This window comes from Solea solea, chromosome 13, assembly GCF_958295425.1.
Source record: "Solea solea chromosome 13, fSolSol10.1, whole genome shotgun sequence".
NCBI classification, from domain to species: Eukaryota; Metazoa; Chordata; class Actinopteri; order Pleuronectiformes; family Soleidae; genus Solea; species Solea solea.
In genome coordinates, this window is record NC_081146.1 from 14,575,885 (window position 1) to 14,596,718 (window position 20,834).

Here is a 20,834-nt window from a genome sequence, read left to right on the forward strand (position 1 = left end):
TCTACCAGATATCTCAGCCTTGTCCTTTACCCTCTCATGTGTCTCACCTTTACCCTTTACTCCTGTCTTCTCAAAGAGGAACTCCCTACCAAAGGAGAGAGCCACTCTCTCGGAACAGTGACTCATGATTAAACTCCCCTTTGCCTGAAGTCTGAATGGAAGCTGCAGACTGCTGAATCAGCAATTACATGAAAAAGCCCCCAAAAAAATAAAATACATGACCTATATATATATATATATATATATATATATATATAGTAGAAGATACCTAAATATACCCAAAAGCTGTGACTAATCTAATAAAAAATATTACAAAAAGTTAACCTTATGTCTGTATGATACTGTAAGTAGGAAGTTTTTCTCTTCATACTAGATGTGAGGGTGGTATGACCCCAGGAAGAACCATTAGCTTTTGCTGCTGATATGATGTTAAGGAATGATGAAACGGGAAAACATTTTCAGGTTGTTATTCAAATTGTTTCTTCTCAGTCAATAATACAGAGATCATAATGACAAAATCAGGGATATGTCTAGTGTAATATCTACTGTATGAACAGGTCAAATTATATGTGGATCTTGATAATCATCTGGATTGGAGCCGGCAGAGGTACGTGCTCTTGGGACACTTTGTTGTCACTCTTTTTTCCAGTGTGCCATGTTTACACTTTGCTTTGTACAAAGTTGGACTGTTTGTTTTCAGTTAGTGGATTTCTTTCCTAAATAAACTTTTACAAAAGTAATAATGCAATGAGTAATGAAGCTATTACATTACATTTGATACCAAGTATATAATATATATGCATTTATTAACTTCTTACGCTTCCTATGTGCCCAACACTGCTCATAAAGCTTAGCTGAGTTTGCCAGTCTTCACTCAAATAACTTATCAGTGAGTGCATTTCTTAAATTGTTGAACTATATGTGAATATTACACAGAGAGGGAGACCTGCACGTCAACCACTTATCCCTCAACCCCTTAAGGACCCTTAATATCCCCGCAGTCACAATGGTGCATTTGTCATGATGTCCTAATCGGTTGCTGGTTAACTGTGGTTGTGATGGGCAAATTCTCCAAACATTTGTTAGCAGTTATGAAGACTTTTTGACTTGTTGACCTGTAACTATTTGAACTGTATAATGAAATGTGTCTTATATGTAGCCTGTGTTTCACAGAGGGACTGGACTGTAACACTCTGTGTGTTGTGGAGGGAGAAACGTCAAAGTGCACAACTGGAATTTTACACCCACACACGTGCATGTCTGTGAATGACTAAGCATATGGGGCACAGGTGCAGTGCACCTGTCCGTAGCCAGGGGAGTTTGGACACCTGCAAGTCCTCCGCCCCTTCTCGTCTTGCCTCGCTTGCCCTTGGGTCATTTCAACGCCCTCGTAGAACCCCGAAGCCCTCTGTTGCCCCTTTAGTTGTTGATGAAGGTAAGGTGAGAGCTGTTATCTTAATGTCTGGGAGGACAGCCATTATAGTGCTACAAATCACCACATGGATCCCACCTCACACAGCTGTGTGAAACTCTAGCCATGCTCTGAAGAAGGCAGTCTAGAAAGACGAGGAACAAAGAATGTCATGTAAAGAGTGAATGTTGGGCTTTTTCTTCAGTTATTTTATAGTCAGTGATGAAGCAGCGTCAGATCATCTTCTTGTCGCATCTATAGGGCCACTAGAGGACAGCCTTGAGCAGAGAAAGCAATTATATGTCCTAAACGGATGATCATAGGTTTCCTCCAGCCTATACACTGTTTGACTTTTAATCAATGCTGTGCAGCCTGTAAACAAACAGTTCAGGGGCTAAGCTTTTGAAGTGATAAAGCTGTGGCTGAGAAAGTGCAGAGCAGCTCTGACCACAAAACATCCTCTTTAAGATACTCGCCTGGAAGTGATGAGGGTTGTTGGCTCAGGAAGTAAAGGGGGTGACTGAACTGCTTGTCACACAACTTCCTTGTCCATCTTTCACCTATTGACAGCCCAGCCACAAGAGCCCTGTTTGACTTTAAGATCATAGTGTGAGTTTTGCTCCAACCAAGTTATGCTTAACTTAAAATAACCCGTCAGAAATCACACTTTCTTTTTCTTTTGTGACCTCCAACATCCAGAGTGCTTCACAGGCGGAATTGTTGTTTTTGACAAGTTTCTGTGTGCCTGCGTGTCTTTATGTGTTCATAGGGTCATCACACTTAATATGATTGGATACAGAGAGGAAAACATTGTTTGTAGCAGTTAGGACCAGGAGGGCAGGGAGCCAAAGACAAACAGTCAATGGGTGTATTTGGATGAGTGCACATGTGTTTCATGTTGTGTTTATAATGTTTGTGTGTATTTGAGAGCTCTTGCGGTTGTCGGTGCTGTTTTTCATTAATGACATGAAACCACTGGATGGCTCCCTCACACCCTCTTTTAATGACTACTAACTGCCAAGTACATGGGTACACACACATACACCCACATGCACACACATTGCCAAGATGGCAGACAGGGTGGCTGTGACACATTTCCTCTTCTGGTCTTTGCGAGGATCATAAAGCGCTAATGCCTCCAACTGGGCCTAAAATAAGACACCATCAAGGATTTAGAAATTTCAATTTTTTTTCCCCCCATAGCTATCTAATCAGGGATACTTTGGGCCATTCCCATCATGCATTTGGGATCAAGGCTTGCAAACAACATGGACAGGTCAGTAGTCTGCACAGATCAAATACAAGCACACGCCCTCACACTGACATTCACACTAATGAGCAATAGTGAGTCTCCAGTGTCACCAGACTTGCACACATTTGCAGAGCGGGAGGAAAGTGGACTTGCCAAAGGAAATATCTGAACACAGGAAGAACATTATGGGAAGGAAATATTAATATGCTCTGCGCTTTGCATGATATATTTGCAGCTGTTTTTAAAATGACTATTTCATCAACTTCACAGCCAACTACCGTACTACTTTCTAGAACCTGCCGTATCATTATAAGACTTCTATATATCATCCACACTCTGATATGTAATAGTATGAGCAGATGCTCATTCCACCACTAATTCTTCAATTTATTTAAAGTTTTCATCACTTCCTTTCCCGCCATCCCTACTTTGGTCCCTCCACCCTCCACATCCTTCCTCTCATTTAAAATGACATCTTTCAGGACAAGCTTTTCTGCCCCTCAGCAATAAAGTGTGCTGTCTTTGCAGGGCTTGAATTACAGTGATGCACCTCAGTTCATCTTAGGAGGGTCTGACTGAAGTGTAGGGGTACTGTTGTGTGTGAGTGTCCCTGGCTGTAGTTTGTCGCACCCACCACTCTCATGGTTGTTTAGCTGAGTGGAATGTGTTATCCATGGGGGTGTGCGTTAGTAAGGGCCAGGATACACGCATGACGCTCAAATGTTTTGGGATCTGTGCAGACTATTGCACCCCTATTGCTTCTCTGTTGATCTGTGAGCTGGCTACCAACACACTCGCACCTGTTCTTTTTGCACAGGTGGGCCTGCTGAAAACCAGCTGAGCCCAGCTCACCTGCATGCCTGCTTGCATTTGGTTGTGTTTCTCTGTTTCAATGTGTCTATACTACTTTATCTTTGTCAAACCTTCTCTGTCAGTTGAGCTTTTCCTGTTTCATATGCATTTTGTCCACATCCAGAGCCTTCTTCGCTTTCTTGCAAAGATAATGTCCGTCTTGTATATCTCTACCTCGGAGATCACTAGTTCATATACACTATCACCTTTTCTGCCTGCATATCCTGTTCATTTTGTAAACTTTTTTCATTTTTAGTCCATTTCTTGCTTATCTTTTAAGTGCAGTTTGATTGTTTTATACCCAAAGAATGGTGTAGGAGGGTACCTAGAGTGGCACATCCTCCACATGAACACAGAAAACAATTAAAAGTAAGTACAGTCTGTTCATATAAACTGCAGTGCAGATGTCTTAACCATTAGAGCTATTGTTTGCTACATGTATAATTATTTCTCAATCACCTTTATTGGAACACAACAGGCTGTTCGAATTTTTTTTTATTTTGAAACTGCATATATTATATGCAGTTTCAAAATAACATATTTTCAGCTTCTACAGGTTAAAGTGTCAAGTGTTGAGTGTGATCTCCCCAGACGCTTGCACGATAGCATGGCTCATAGCTTTCTTAAACCTGGAATAGAACCCAAATAATTTTTGTTATTGGTAAAGCCTGTGCACGTCCTACTATTTCATGCATGACGACTTTTCTTGCCTTGATGACCGCTCAAAGCACTCTACACTACAGTTTTGCCATCGACCCATTCATACAGGGCATCTATCACACCCAATTCCCATGCTGCCGGTCCCATTCACCATATTAATAAAGTGTCTTGCTCTGGGACACATCAACGTTTAGACTAACCCAAACCCCTGTCTTCCAGTCATAAGACAATCTGTTGCACCACTGTTGCACTGCAACCTCTTTGTAATGTAAGGGGTCAGTGCAAAGGCACTGGAACTGTGCCATATTTGGCATGTGTGTCCATAGCAACTTATTTTCTTAACTTTTGGGAAAACTCGCTCCATCTCGTTGCTTATGTCACATATTTAACTTATCTTGCAGGATAGTTCATTTCTGTTGGTGTCTTGTGAAATGAACTGACTGGGCCCTCTCGGTTTGCCAAAGTTGTGTCTCAACTCCCTCATTGTGTTGTGTTGACATTCAGGCTGTGCTGTGAGAAGATGATGGCCATTTGGTTTACTGAGCACATTTGTTTTGCAGTGATGTGATGCAGCAGAAGTGAATACAGACTTTCAAAAGTCACCCTGTTTGGTGGGCAGGAGACCTTTTCACACTAACTAATTATAATCATGTCCATGCATTTTTGTCTTGTTTTGTTTTCTCATCATCTGATTAGTTCATATAAATGTACCTGGATGAAACACGTTTTTTGGCCAGTTGACAGTGTGGAACTCAAACCAAACAAACCCTGAGGATTTGAGTTAGTGCTAGTCTTGTTGTTACAGCTTTTTGGTTTGGCGCAGACCAGGACCAACACTGAATGTTATCCACGTAGCATTCAGAGCTTCCCAGAGCTGTAACAACTTTGTTTAATATTGCAAGGCAGAAACAGAATGTTTATTGCTGGTAAAAATGTGTCTAATTTGTCTAAAAGTTGTTTTAGTTCTATGCAGATTGCGGATGAAAGGAAACATGCGTCATTTGTCCTTTAAGTTTTAACAGAGAGATCCTCAAATCCCTTGTATTAAGAGAAATTAAGACATGTCACTGCTGCTATTTATTTTTGTTCTTTTCTTTTTCTTACTGTTTTTAAACAATGTTGCTATGATACCTCATCTCACTGTATCACCATAAACAATTTGCAGACCACAAAGGACCCAGGGCTTGTATGTTGTGCTGCCAGGTTGCTGGAAATTCCAGTACATTTTTTTTTTTCTTGAGTCTATTCTCTTGTTTTTCTGACTTAACAAACTATGGTTTGTGACTTGGAGGAAACAGGACATGTAATTCAATATAAAACTTACCTGGGAACCAGGAATCTGGGATAGATGCAAAAGTAGGTAATGATACAATCTATACTGAGTAATGGAGATTGTCTTGGAGTTGGTTGATTTTGGTTGTTTTTTTCTTTGTGTTTTTGTGAATTCTATGATGATGCTGTTTGGAGTACATTTCTTTGCATGCAACTTTTCCTTCCCGCTGCCTCCATTGAAATCTGCACACTTCTCATTTTCTACCCCCTCTTTCTTTACCACCCACCTGCCAGACGCATGCAATGCTCCAGCATATGCCATAAAATAGCAGTCAGCCCTGTAGTCTAAAACCCCCACTATGTTTTATTTGGATTTGATTTAAATCAAGGTGTATCGTGGTCATTCTTTGTTGCCCATGGCTTTTTTCCACACTGAAAGCACAAATGTTTCAGATTTTTTTCTTTTCAGACAATGGATCATGAATCTGTATCTGTTGCCATGATACCTTTTAAAATATTTAGTCAGGGTGTGAGGCCGTTTTGACTTTGAAATCAATGATCCCTGTCTTTACTCTGTCATTGCTGAGCATTTTTCCTGCAAATACCTGCAGACAAGTATTTTATCTTGTGTCAAAAAACTATCTGTTCGTTCTAGGCTGTTCATCTTGTGCTGCTTTGTGATGAAATCTGTGTACATGGACACTTAAGATTAATTTAAGTGTGATCTCCACACTTAAAGGAACAACATCTTACCGCTCAGTCAAGTTGTTCTGTGCTTCAGAAAAACAATAGGGTATTGAGACAATTGAACTGTGAGGGATGTTGTCAGGCAGGTCGTGTCACTGCGGGGGTTCCTTGAACAGATCTTTACTTAAATATGACACTGAGAGAAATTTTAGTAACAAATGATCTTCTTCCATCAAATCCTGTAATTGAACACCAACTGGATGTCAGTCACTTTCCTCACACACATGCATTTGAGCATGTTGGTTAGTGAGCAAAGCACAAAATGAAGAGTTAGAAGTTGGTAGAAATGATTAAGAGGTTATTAAAGGAGTGGAGAAGTAGTTGTGTTTTTATCTCACCCTTTATTGGACACTTAGCACCTTATCAGAACTTTCCAGGCAGAGTTTGTGCAAAAGGATCACTGGATGTTTGCCTGGTTGCTGTTATACCATGATCTGAGCGGTCAACACAAAGGCTGGCGCTTTCATGAGACAGAACAGGTTTTATTCATGATGGCTGCCATGCAACATTTTTTTTGTCTTTTAAGTTATCAGATATTTGAAGTTTGTCTGAAAACTCTTGGAAAGAAAGTTAATCGGTCCACACGTTTGGATCAACACCACATGCAAAAGCACGCAGTTGCATTAACAGGAGGGTGCTGGGCCTGGAATTCCTCTCTGACTTCATAAGCACTGAAGTCATTTTTTTTTTTTAAATCTGCCTCTGCGTTCAGTCAAATAAACGGACCAATTTACCTTCTGATGACTAATTGAAATGGTCTTTTGGGAACCTTTATTTCTAAGAGAGACTTCATCCCTCTTTCACCTCACCAGCCTCACACCTCTCATTCGTCATCAAAGGTACGTGTGTAACACCGTGTGAACCTCGAAAAGTCATTTATCATGATGTAGTTTTTTCTTCGTTTTTTTTTTTTTTTAAAGGGAACATTTGTGTAATGAAAGCTCTGAGGGGTAAAATGGAAAAAAGCTTAACCTGTAATAAAAAAACACACATAATATGTAGGAGGTGTGGAGAATGAGGTCTTATTTGCTGCCAGCACTCTTAAAGGTGGTGGTGGTGGCGGAGTTTGCATGTTCTCCCCGTGTGCAAGGGTCTTTTATGGATATTACAGCTTCCTCCAGAATGAGGTGTAGGTAAACTGAAGACTGTAAATGGACCGTAGCTGTGAACATGACAGTGATTTGTTGTGGGTCTTTGTCTGTTGACCCTGTGATGGACAGTAGTGCAACCTGTTCAGGGTCTGACCCCGCCTTTTGCCCTATGTCAGCAGGGATTGGCTCCTCCCCCCTGCAACCCTTGGATAAGTGGTTGAAGATGAATGAATGTATTCAGTAGTCGTGTCTCGCACGAAACTGACATTCCAGTGTTATTCATCCATACTATTGCAGTCATGCATGAAATCATTGTTAATGCATCTTGTTAAGTGTGAAATTTGGAATTAAAAACCAATTAAGTCCATGGTCTGCGATGGGAAATGAAGGCTGAAGTGAAAGAGCTGGTCATTCCAATAAAAGTGACTGACTCAGAGTCAGGTCAGTGCAAACAGATGTGTGGAAGTGTCTTTGTCCTGTACAGACCATTGACTATGTTTACCTTGGGTAATCCTGGATAGGTGAAGAGTGGGTTGTATTTAAGTGTTGTTAAGTTTGAGCAGCACCCTCAAGGGATCACACTCTTTTACTCCTTACTCTAATAGACTACAGTATGTTTTCTTTGTAGAAAAAAAAATGGTTTAATGAACCCTGAACCAAATATTAATCTTGTATCAACACACAAAATCAATTATTGCAGCAGTTTGCTATGCCCACCTGTTTCCATTCACCCTGGCAACTTGACAATGATGGCTTTGTAAAATACCCACAGTAATTGGCATAAAATACCACGTAGTGCTTATTATTGAATGCTTTAAAACCACAAGGTAAATGACTATAGAGCGGTATTTATTCTTTAGAACTCTTCAGCGGGGAGTCAGATCCAGCACATGTGTGAGCAATAAAAGCTCAGTGATTTAATGTACAGTTAAATGATGGCCAAAGTTGTTAACTGATAATTTACATTATTTATTGAGCATATATCAAATACACAGTTTTCAAATTCAGACACAACTTTTTTGAAGCTGTGTTCATGCAGAGAAATAACAACATAGAAGTGTAACGATACATATACACTAAATGCACACTACGCAGTTAAAACAAACAAAAAAAGAAAACAAGTTTTTTTCAGGTACTGTTTTATTTTTATTTTTCCATGAACAGTGATAAATCTGCTATGGGCTTTGTTTCACTGCAGCTCCTGTGAGCTGATCCCAGAGACAACAAACAGGCCATGTCATTGTGCGGGAGCTTTTGTTAGAGAGCCTATCATAAAATCTAAGCTTCCATGTGATAAACATATGCACAGGCTTAATTTGTCTATAATCCATCCATAACTTCCAAACTTTCCTTGTTTAAGTTTATAGTCCAACTTGCAGATGATATTAACTTTATTCCCTACTGACAAGTGCTTCATCTGACCACTCTGTCTCATCTCACCCTCAGTATTTCCCCGCATCTATTCTTACATTTTTCCTCCATCTGTTTTCCTCTCATTACATTGCTGCTGCTACTTAGGAGAAAGTTATGACACTATTAGAGTGCTACTATTAATCAGGCCTTGTGCTGGTTATGGTTCCTTTCAAGCAGCAGCTCCTGGATCTTTTCACCAGTCATCCCAGAAGATTGGTGAACATTATGTTTGGAGATGAAGTAAGCTGATCCGAATACAGCACCAGGCTGGGGCACATTTTGTTTAAGAGTTGTTTCCATAGTGATAACTGTGCCAAGGCACCAACACCGCCATGAGCTTTATGAGACATGCACATTTGTAGAAACATACATGCATGGAGTCATTCCAGCTGGCCTCATGAGGGAAAAACTATCAGAGATGACATCACCTCTTGGGCTCTGACGAAGGACTTGTTATAGATATCTCTGTAAAAAGAAAACAATGAGGAAAAATAATTATTTAGGTTTGCTGTCATGTGGCAAACCAAATCATAATGTCTCAAGACTGAAATATTACATTACTTGAAAATGGACCGTTGGTTCTAATGTTTCAGTGTCTTAAATGACTGTGTCCTTTTGACATCGATGGATAATCGATTATGTTTCTTCTTGTTTGGTTATTGAAACCAATGAACTTTGGGAAAACCTGAAACTATTCACATGTGAAGCAGACTGAGGACAGCCAAGAAAACACAGATGATAATGATCATCCACTGACATAGATTTAGTTTGCATCTAATGAGACGTATATATACAGTATACATATATATATATATATACATATACCTACGTATATGTATATACCGACGTATGTGTATATATGATTTAGTCCAGTAACTGCAGGGTTTGGAACTTTTTCATCTCCATATTGTAAAGATCAAGATGACTGTACGTAAGCATGTCACATGACTCGTTTTGTTTTCACCACCATGATGGCAGGAATGGCCTCTGCAAAAATGAAACGCCATCAGTGTCAGTTTCAAGCTGCCAGAGTTAACTGCACACTTTAAGTCCACTGAGATTGAGTAATATATTGCAGATCTTGCCGGATTGAATAAATCTCACACTTATAATGCCCCTATGGAGCTTTTTTTTACGAGTATGGAAGCAGCCGGAGTGAACATTATTCCGGACCTGCAGTACTCCGACATCTTCAAATTTCTGATAAACTTTCCCACAACCTACTCCAGAGGACAGCTAGAAGTCGCAATAAAATGGTGTAAAAAATAAACAAGTTATACAAGCTAGAAAGTAGAAGAAAAACAGAAGACCTGAATTAAGGTCAGACTTGTACACAAATGTATAACCATGCACTGCTCTATATGTTAGAACAAGTCCTGAATCCTGGACTTAATGGGAAACCAATGTGAAGAATATGGGAATGTTGTGATGTCAGATGTCTTGTTGGATCTGGCATCTACAGACAACCTGATGTGGCAGGTGAATTATAGTGGTCCAGTTCGGGAGATATTAAAGTGTGAAGGATCCTCTCCATCTCAAGTTGCGATATACCAGATTTCAGTTTGGCTGTGTTTCTTAAATGGGGGTGAAATGTAAGGGTAACCCAACTCCTAATCTAAGTTCATTTGCCATTAAATACATTTGAAGTTGGTGACATTGAAACACTTCTGGAGGGTTAACAGCATACACCTATTTGGGCTTGTGTGTGAACATTAGTTAGTGTAGTTGCATGCGCTGTGTCTGCAAATGGTGTGTCAAGCATGCACTGCTGCTATGAAGCACCTGGCATACCCCCACTGTCTTGCTAGCAGAGCCTGACAGGTCTGTTTCATGCAGGTCCAGAGGAGGGAACACTTTAGAATGGGTCTTAAATCATGATGATTTGGCAGGTCATTACTACTCTCTCCACTGGATCAATTCATCAACCAGGCAAACCTCTATCTATCTATCTATCTATCTATCTATCTATCTATCTATCTATCTATCTATCTGGATATATATATATCTATATTTGTAATGTACTGTATATGTGTGTGCATGTCGTGTTCTTCCATTTTTTATGACTGTGCGTGTGTGTGCATGTATTTGTACTCTGTAAGCCCTTGTCTTTGATGTGCACTCCCTGAGCTGAAAGGGTAACATGAGAAATGAGGATCCATAAAGCTGCTCTCACCTGTGTCCTTTGATGATAGGACAGAGGCTAAGTAGTCCAAACCATGGATGCCTCTGTCATGAAATACGCACTCACACATGCACATATTCTCCATGACCTTTTGTTGTGGTGAGGGCACAAGCGGTCAATCTGATGCGCCTCCTGTTACGACGGTGGATGGATGGGTGTCATGCAGAGGTGAAGGCCATGCTCTCCCCTCTCTCCACTGTAAACTCTGTACAACACTGTTACTTCCATATCACTAACCCCCCACATTACAAAACTCTGTTACACTCAGAAAGCATGTTTTGACTGGTATGGCCATTAAAAGTGTATATTTTGCTGTCAGGATTTATGATGACTTGCAAACCAAATCCTAAATTGAAGAGTTAATAAATTGATAATTTGTGTATTTTTCACAAGCACTGCTGCAATGTCTCCGTTCTCTTCAGGTAGAATTGTCCATGCAGCAGATGATGACAAATTAAAACAAGTCAGTAACAAGTCAATTTTGCAACAAAGGGAGTCCTCTCTAGAAGACACTACAGCCTGAAATATCATGTTTATATGCCTTGCTTTTTGAAAAAGTCGACATCACCAAGTGAAACATAATTTAAGAGGGTGATAAAATGGAAACTCCCCATTGTGATAAAGTCTGTTTTGTGAAGGTGTTTCAGGTCTTCTGGCTGGTTCAATGTGACTTATAAAAAAAATAACAGCGTGGTGAAAAAACATGCATACAGTACGACACAAACAATGTGCATTCTGTGTTATCCCTGTAGAGCCCAAAATTAAAGGTCTGAGCCCGAAACTTATTAAAACGATTCTGTATTTTTGCTGGTGAACTTAACTGGAGTGACAGTTGGTTATAAGTGACAGGAGGGGGCAAATTAGGCCATTTCTTATCATCACCCCAAACAACGATATTCCTTGGTTTTCTCTTTCCAGGTTTGATATTGTTCAGTACAATATTGCCTCCTTGTTTAAGTGAGTGTTACCCACATTAGGTGGAATCAGATGTGATATCAAATGTTGTCTGTCAGTGAAGGTTCCTATTTTCTCTACCTGTGTTTACGACGTTAAGTTCATCATGTAAAGAACCATCCGTGTGTTAACTGTATCCCATTTGTTTGCAAATAAAGGTTAACAATGGTTCATTTCCAGCCCGGTCTGCAGCTACAAAGAGACAATGACTACACAGAGAGTGATGACCTGATCCCCTCTGGACAGGTGAACCAGATACTGGCTGAGGTCAGTACAAGGTCAGAGCCAGTGTGTGTGAGAAGGCTGTACTACCTGTGACAACTGTTCTTCCTCCCTTGCTCTTGCACTCACACACACTCCTAAAACCAGCCCTCCCTCCACACACACCAACTGTTTAGCCAGGCAGAAGTAACCCATTGTCAAAGCATAGCGGCGCTGAAGGGACCTGTCTTCTGGTTGCTTCATCCATCCCTCCATCTCTCCACCCCTCAGAGAGGATGACAATGTCCTCTGTCTGAAACAGAATAGGTGCTGCACCTGTGTAGAGAGGAGATCCCACGCAGCCTTGTGTTATTCACGTCTTCATTTACCCCATTGTCAGTGTCACTCAGCTCAATGAGTCTCAAACTGCAAAATAGATTCCAGATCATTCTGTGTCAAGCAAAATTGGTTGCTGCATAATTTTGAGAATTAATTTTGGTCCTTTTGAAATTTGACCCCTCCCTTGGTCGGACAGTTGTTTCCTCTTCCTCCAACAACGGCTTTTTCGCCGGTTCTGCCATGATGAACGTCTAAAATAACGCCCTCATTGCCTCGATCTTCTAGCCAGTACCTGGCAAAGGGGTGTGTTGGGCTGTGAAGCAATTTTGTTTATCGCGAGACCTGAGACTTCACAAGACATCTTGATTCTAAGAAATCTGGGTTGGTACCACCCCTGAATTGAACCATCACAATGACACCGAAGCTGTTAAATCAGGGTAAAAATGATCATCTTCGTTTTTCTTTATTATCTAATTATCTCCCCTCTTGCCTCCTCCGTTAATCTCTCTCTTCCCCTATCCCTCTCGCTGCCAGCTTCAGTCTGTCCGCAATGACCTGGCTTGAACTAACAAAGCTCTAATCCCAGGATCACCTCTCATCGCTGGGTGACAGAAAGTGGGAACAGTCTTCCTCCCACCTCTAGGATTGTCCAGTCCAGTCCAGCCACACCACTCAGAGGTTGGCTGGACGGGAGGAATGGGGACAGCGATAGACACTGTCACATGCATTGTATATAAATGTCTAGAAATGAGATCGGCGACAGCTATGTATTAACACAAGTCAGCCTGTCTGTATTTTATGTGTGACAGTATTTCACTAGCCTGCACACACATACAGGTTTGTGCAACTATTCTTGTTAGAACACGACATTGACTTCCATTCATTTGGATTGTCCCACCAGACACATTAGGACCAGACTTTGGTCCCCCTGACAAGGTCAGTCTTAGTATAAGAAAAGGTCCTCAAGAGTTAACAGAAGTACACACAAACACACACATGGGATTAGATTTCCACTAATAGGCAATCCAGGTCTCTCCAAGGACCCCCACAAGTAATTCCTAATAGTTAATAATGTGTCTGGTCATCCCCCTGTTGCACTGACAGCTGCTGTTAATCAGGAAACTGTTAGACTCGGTCATAAAGGAGGGAAGCGGGCAGGCAAGGCCCTCTGAGGGGTGGATTTTGGTAACCCCGTAGCATGACAAGATGCAGCACTTCTGCTTAGTCTCTCCACGATGATCAGCTAGTGCTGAAATTACCATAATAGAATAATTGTGCCAGGCCTCACACACATTCTTTGATTTTTCAAAACGAGTGACTTACAAAGGATAACATATGACTTATGTTACTTACTTTGATAATACTACCTTCAATTATCGCCCCTGGCATTTTGCCAGAACACTCTTGGTGTATATTTCCGTTACGCACAATTCACTTGACGCATCAAATTGAATTAAAAATCGAATTCAAATTGAACCTCTTCACCCAGGGTTTCCTTCAGTAGCTCCGTGTTATGACAAGATAAAACGCAGCACATCTGCTTAGTGTCAGTGATCCTCCACAGCAGAGGGTTGGAAGGATAAAGCAGCCGAGTTGGAGTGAGTGGCAGAAGTAAGCTCATGAGCCAATGTCTCTGCTTTTTCTCTTTAGGAAAATGGGAGCGGCAAAGCACAGATGTTGCAATGCCCAGATCCATGCTGCACCATATGCATGTGTTTGGGATGTGTTATGCAACAATAGTTTAGTAATGAAGCATATGTGATTTGGTTAATATGATGATGAAAACATGAATTGTTACCCAATCGTTTTCAGATGCTTGACTTTGAATTCTTATCCGTCACTCATACTGCGGATGCAGTACAATGAACACATCTGCAGTGTCCTACTGTACATGAGCTGGTTGGAGGTTGACTCATCACTGTGTCATCAGTGTTCACTAATCAGCAGGATCTCTTTGTCAGGGAAGGTTATCATGTTTAGGTCACGTGAGACTAAACAATGTAGTCACAGAACACAGAAGGACACAGAGGAAGGTGGTGAGGAGCCGTTGCAATGTAAACGCCGTCTTTCATTCAGTAAAGTCTTAGTAAACAGTTACGTCCATGAACCCCTCCGCCTTACTCCACCATATAGTTTGTTTATACTTAACAGAACACTGAATGGAACACAGTTTTACATCGTCATCACCATGAATTGCTACCATGATTTGCATGGACCTTATAGGATGGAAAACTTTGTTACAATAGACAGTATGGAAGTATTCTGAGGAGGTTGATGCTGTGCGACACTTTCCGCTAGATGCCATTGAATAATATAATATAATAAATATAATAATATAAAAAAAATCAAATTTTGTGATATTATACACATTTTTAAGGATTTGCCTATTTTATGACCTTATGACATGTTATTGCAACTTGTGCAATAAAGCGGTTTGCAAAGCTCTATGATAGAAAATGTGCTAAAATACAAACAACCTTTAAAAACAATAGGCTTCACCTGGTGGGTAGCAACAATATGTAGTACTCAGATCAACACATTACATACCTAACTTTATTAAAAACAAAGTACAAAGTACCTGATGTTTCTAAAAACCAGAGCTATGTTTAATTAATTAAAATAATGTGTCTCCTTTTTCAATCAACTTTTTTTTCAATATTTTAGTACTTGTATTTAGTACTAGTGTTAACTTTATTATGCCTGTGCACGACCACTCAGCAATGTGGAACTGAATGATAAAAAAACACTTTATCTTGAGAAATTAGTGGGATGAAGCACAGAAGTGCTTAATCTTGCTGCAAGTTACTCTTCCTCTCTTTCTTCCACCTCCACCTTGCACATCAGCATCGCAATGCCAAGCATCCAAAACTCAACCACATGTAAACATGCAAGTAATCGCAGGATCTTTTCTCTTCTTCTCCCTCTCGCTCTGTCTGTTTCCACATTCAATTTCACATAACTTTTATTCGAACATCTAAATTACGTGAAAGAAAAACCAATCTTAGAAATAGCGTGGATTTATGTAGAAGTAGAATTCAAACTCTCATCAGCAGAAAGAACAACACACACACACACACACACACTCATGTGTTTAAGTCATACATTGGGTCTTAAAAATGTCCACAATAGTTGTTTTATGTAGATCCTTTTCTTTCCCTTATAAGGTTTGTTTGTGAGTGTCTACATGTGTCTGTAATGTATCTGCTTGCATGTTGATGGGACTACGCTGAGCAAATTTCTCATTTGTGTGCATGTGTGTGTGTGTGTGTGTGTGTGTGTGTGTCTCTCTTCAAGTACTGTATGTGTGTTCGTATGTGTTTATATGTGCCTGCGAATGTGTGTGTTACCTGGGGTCATAACTCTGCCCAGGACAGTTTTATAAAGTGTGGCACAGCCAGTGAAGCAGCAGTAAATCAGTTTTATTTGCTGTGTGTCGGGGGTCAGCTCTCTCGACACCCCTGGACCCTGACACCACAGGAATGGGCTGGCCGACTTTTGCTATTGCAGCTGTGTTGTTGTAGGCTGGTAGTTATGGTGGATTTATTCTTGTGAAATGTGGTTCACCTGAGGAAACAGAACAGTTGTCATTTCATTTTGGAATATTCTTGGTTTTGCTTGGACACTGTGAAGTGTTCACCAATTATTGTTGGATTATACAGTACTGTGCAGAAGTCTTAGGCCACCATTAGATTTGTTGTTTTAGCAATGCTATAACGACAATAGAGGATAATTATTTCTATTTCACTTTACTGGAGCACATCCAGAAAATTATATATGCAGTTTTTTGTTGTTTAAAGACAAAACAAAAACCAACCTTTACAGGTGTCAAGTATTTAGCAAGATCTACCCTTACACTTGAACAATAACACAGCTCTGTTAATACTGGAGTGGAACCTTAATTAATGTTACTGTGTGTAATACTGTGTTTGTCCTACTATTTCATTTAAAGAAATATCTGCTGTAAGAAAACGTCTATTACACCAGATTTATTCAAGACATGCTTGAGCATTACATACACATGTTGCATGAGTTCAACTCATTGACAGCTCGCTAATACTGTATATAAGACCAGCTTTAAGTCGCATCACTTAATTCCATATTCCAATAATCACAGAATTTGACAGACAGAAAAAACCCATATATATATGTATATATATATATAATACTATATACAGTATATATTTATATATACATATTTGTTTTTTTATTATTATTACTTTTTTCTTTTTCATTTATTCATTGTGCCAATCTCAGATGACATAGGGTTGAAAAGGTGGGTCATTAGTACGTGGTGAGAACATGCAAATGCCACACAAAACGTTGTGTGGCAACATTGTCTCTTCAGAAAATAAAAGAAAACTATTTATATACACACAGCAATACACAACTGAATGGGACCAGACCATAAGCCTTTGTATGTAAATTTTTTTGACAAGGCCTACTCAGCACATTCATTTATCTATCCTGTCTGTGAAGTCTGCTTGCTGCAAACAGTTGAAATAAATTGCCATAAACATTAACTTAAAGCTCATACAAATCTAGTGGATTAGGGAATAGACATTTGTTGCACAGAACAGTAAACTGAGTTGAATTTTGTGAATGAAATGTCCTTGTTCCACTTCTTGTCAAGTCTAATGGTTTCACTTCACAGACTCCTGAATCCGAGAGTTCAGTTGCAGAGAGCAGGGCTGCACTGCATGGCACACCAAAGATCTAAACACTATGTGGGAATGCAAACAAACTCCCTTGCTTGTTCTCCTTCTCTTTGAGCAAACCTCTTCTCACGCATCTCTTGGATCTTGTTTCCTAAAGTTTACAAGACCTAACAACATTTTTTGCAATTCAACAATCTACTCAACTACCGATTACCTGAATTTAAGTGATTTCTAAAACATGTCATATGTGCCTATTTGGTAGTGCACATATATACATAGTATATATTTGTACTTTTCACTCAAAATACTAATATTATGATAAGGAATTGTGAGAGTTACCTCAACAAGTCTGACCCTGTCTTTCTGGATATTCTATATGTTACCGAATAGATAAGAAATCTACAGAAATGATTTTTCACACTCGTCAAGCAAAATCAGTGAAAGCCTCACTCGCTGTCTGACCCCCTGCTGTGTCTGAATCCATGACAAATCAGTTTTTGTGATATCTGCAATAACCTATGTCTGCCCTCTCAAGAAACACATACGCTCAGCAGGGGGTGGAACTGACTCTCTGATGCTGCAGGCTTTGTGCGATAAGATTCATGAAACACCAGTTTATAAATGAGAAGATAAGAAAAGGCCACATATTCATATTACATTTTTAAATGAACCTGAAATGTAATTGCAAAGTGATCTGAGAGAAAATGTCATGATAAAATAAAAAAGATAGATAAATGCAACATATTTTGATGAAGATATTATTGCTATGGCATCATGTATACTCTCTGTAAATGGGACAGAATGGACATTTAACAAGTGTCTTCTCCCACCAACAGCAAAAGAACTTCTGTTTGACTGTTTGACAGTGATTCCTCTGCACATGTGCACCAGTGTTTAGAGTCAGATGCATTGATATTCAGCAGAGCCAGGAAAAATCCCCCCTTCACATATTCTCTGTCAGAATCTCAGGACCATTTCATTTCCCCTTTTATAAGTATATGTGCGTGTGTGTGTTCCAGGTATTACTCATGTTGTGGAGACTTTAATCTGTTTTGACAGTCACATTATGGGGACTACATTAAGCCATGCAAATTGTCTCCATAACTTTTTAAGGTAAAGACATGTTGTATGATTAGGTTACGGTTAAGGTTAAAGTTAGGCCAGTAGTTATGCTTAAGGTTTCTATTAAGTCTGCCTGATTTAGGAAATCAATTTAAGTCAATGTAATGTCCTCTAATATCATGGGTTGGAAAAAAATGTAATAAACCTGCATGTATGTGTGTGGTGCCCTCAGGTCGTCCCCTCTTTTGATTCAAATGACATCTAGAAACACTCAGTCAGGCTTCTCACAATGGACTGTCAACCATTCAAGTTGACTTTAGGAATCATAAAACCTGAGAACAAGAGTATAGGAGAAGAAGGGGAAGTACACTGAGTTAAATAACACATACAGTATATTATCTTCTTTGAGTTCAAACCTATTGCATTGTAAAATTGTGGCAATGCAGTATTACACAGCACATGTCCTACATGTTTTATGTGAAACAAAGAAACAAAAAAGTAATAATACTACATTTTCATTTATACACTGATGGCTCATGTTGCCTTCATAAAAGGAGTTTGGGAACTGGATGGAAGCAAACCTCCAGCTGAATTCAGGGAAGGGTGTCAAAAGTGGCAACAGACTCAAGCTGTTATGGAAGCACTTCCTGGTTAATGGTGTATGAAGAACCTTTGATCGCGTTTTAGAGCCTTAAGCCACCGTCACTGCAAAGCAGAAAGTAGAACAATGTGTTGAGGCCAGCAAATGATTTGCTAATTATCAAAATACCCCCTTTTTCATAGTGGTTATCTACAAAATGACTTTAAAATAGCTTCCTTGGTTTGTCCAAACACATACAATGTGACCACTTTTCAGTGTTTTTCATCTTGTTTTAATTTGTCATTTTTAGGATCACAGTTTACCGTTAGCGCTTTGAATCACAAATTGATTTATGTTGCAGATAAATCACAAATAGCAGCTGTTTATTTTTGAACATTTCCGTAACCTTCCATCAGGAACATGGTGTGATAACATCTGTGGTACATTAGTGACATTTGTTAAAGGGCAGGTGCCTTAAATCTGCCTGCTCATAAAAGTTGCTTTCGCATAAAAAGCTAAATAAAATAGAAACTCTCACATACTGAATGTTTTAAATTTCTTTTCACACAATAGATAGACATATATTTTTTAATCATTGTCACCAATTGTATGTAGAGATATACGTTCTACAATTATAAAATAAATACAAGCAGTGGATGGACCAAGTGTTTGTATCAGTTTATCTCAGCAGTGTTGAACATTTGTATTTTTATGCTTGAATTGCATTTCTGTAAAAGCACTGATGCTTTATCAAGCTTCTGATCATCCCCTGCTGCTGGTATGCATCGCTGGAACCTTATATTCACGCTTAAATTAACCTTCCAAACACGAACACGTTTGCACTTTCAGCCCAGTAATTGAGGATGGAAAGAGTGAGGGAGCAAAATTCTGTGGTTCCAATATGTATTTTTATTAGTAAATATGATGTATTTTGCCCAGGGCTAGTCTCTCTCATTTCAGCCTGCTGCCAAATGCCAAAGCCCAGGGTAAATTAATGCAAACCATGAAGCCATGTGCTATTAAACTGGACTGAAAAGTCCTGGCAGAGCACCAGACTCCCATTATTATTTATTAATTTATTTTTAATTCTGCAAATGCTTTGCAGATGTTTCAAATACCTCATGTCTTTTGGAAGATGATGTGAAAGAATAGAAGTGGTACCTAACATATGCTGAATGTGTTTTTTGTTTTTCCCCCCCCTCTCACTTACTTGTACCACAGAAAAATGCAGTAACTTTTAGAGCGGAGTCTGTTTTAGTTTATTTTCAGGTGCACGTCTATCTTGAATTCCCTTCCATCTGAGGTTGTGTGAGATAGAATTTGCACCGTTCTAAGAAAGCGACCATGAATTAAATCCGGCTTTTTCCTCATTTGTCTGTCTTTGTGTTGTAGATATAGAGATTGACATGAGGATTTCTTTTAAAGACAACACGCAACGCAGTTTTGAATTGCTTCGATTCAGTGTATCCACGTCTGTCCCTGATACAACCCTGTTCCTGGAGGATTAGAACAACCTGACAGTGTAATATAAAACAGTGCATGGACACATTTTCATACATGTGTCTGTCCTGTAACCATTGTCTCTATATGCTTATACTCAAGGATAAGAACACATTAAAGTCATATACTGTGCACGTAAATACACAGAGCCACAGTCATAAAACTGCAAATATAATGACTCACTTTGACCACATTAATACTGTAGAACACCAATCAGGACCACAGCAGTCCAAACCAGAGCGGTTTATAGAGACCTTACTGTTTTCTCCCAAACCAAAAGTAGAAGACCAGTTCTGTAATGGAGGCCGTTTGAAGTCCTTAATCAGTTTTTAATGACACAGAGTGAGGTGGATATTAACTACTACATGTGCGGTTTTATGGTTACTTGCCAATGCAGTAGTTTGCGTGCTACATTAAGCCATGCCAGATGCACTTAACCCAAAGCCTCCTGTTCGGATTGCAGACTAATGATAGTAGTAAACAGGTGCTTGTCCTGCAAAACATTTTTCGCTTTTATGAATCGGACATTTATGGTCCCAATGCTACTGTAACTTCTGGCCCACTGAGTTTGAGAAGGAAAGGTTGACTGTTTCCATCCATGGCCTTCTCAGAGGTCAATGGCATTTTTTAATGTTGCATTTGTTTTGAATGGTTAAATGACAT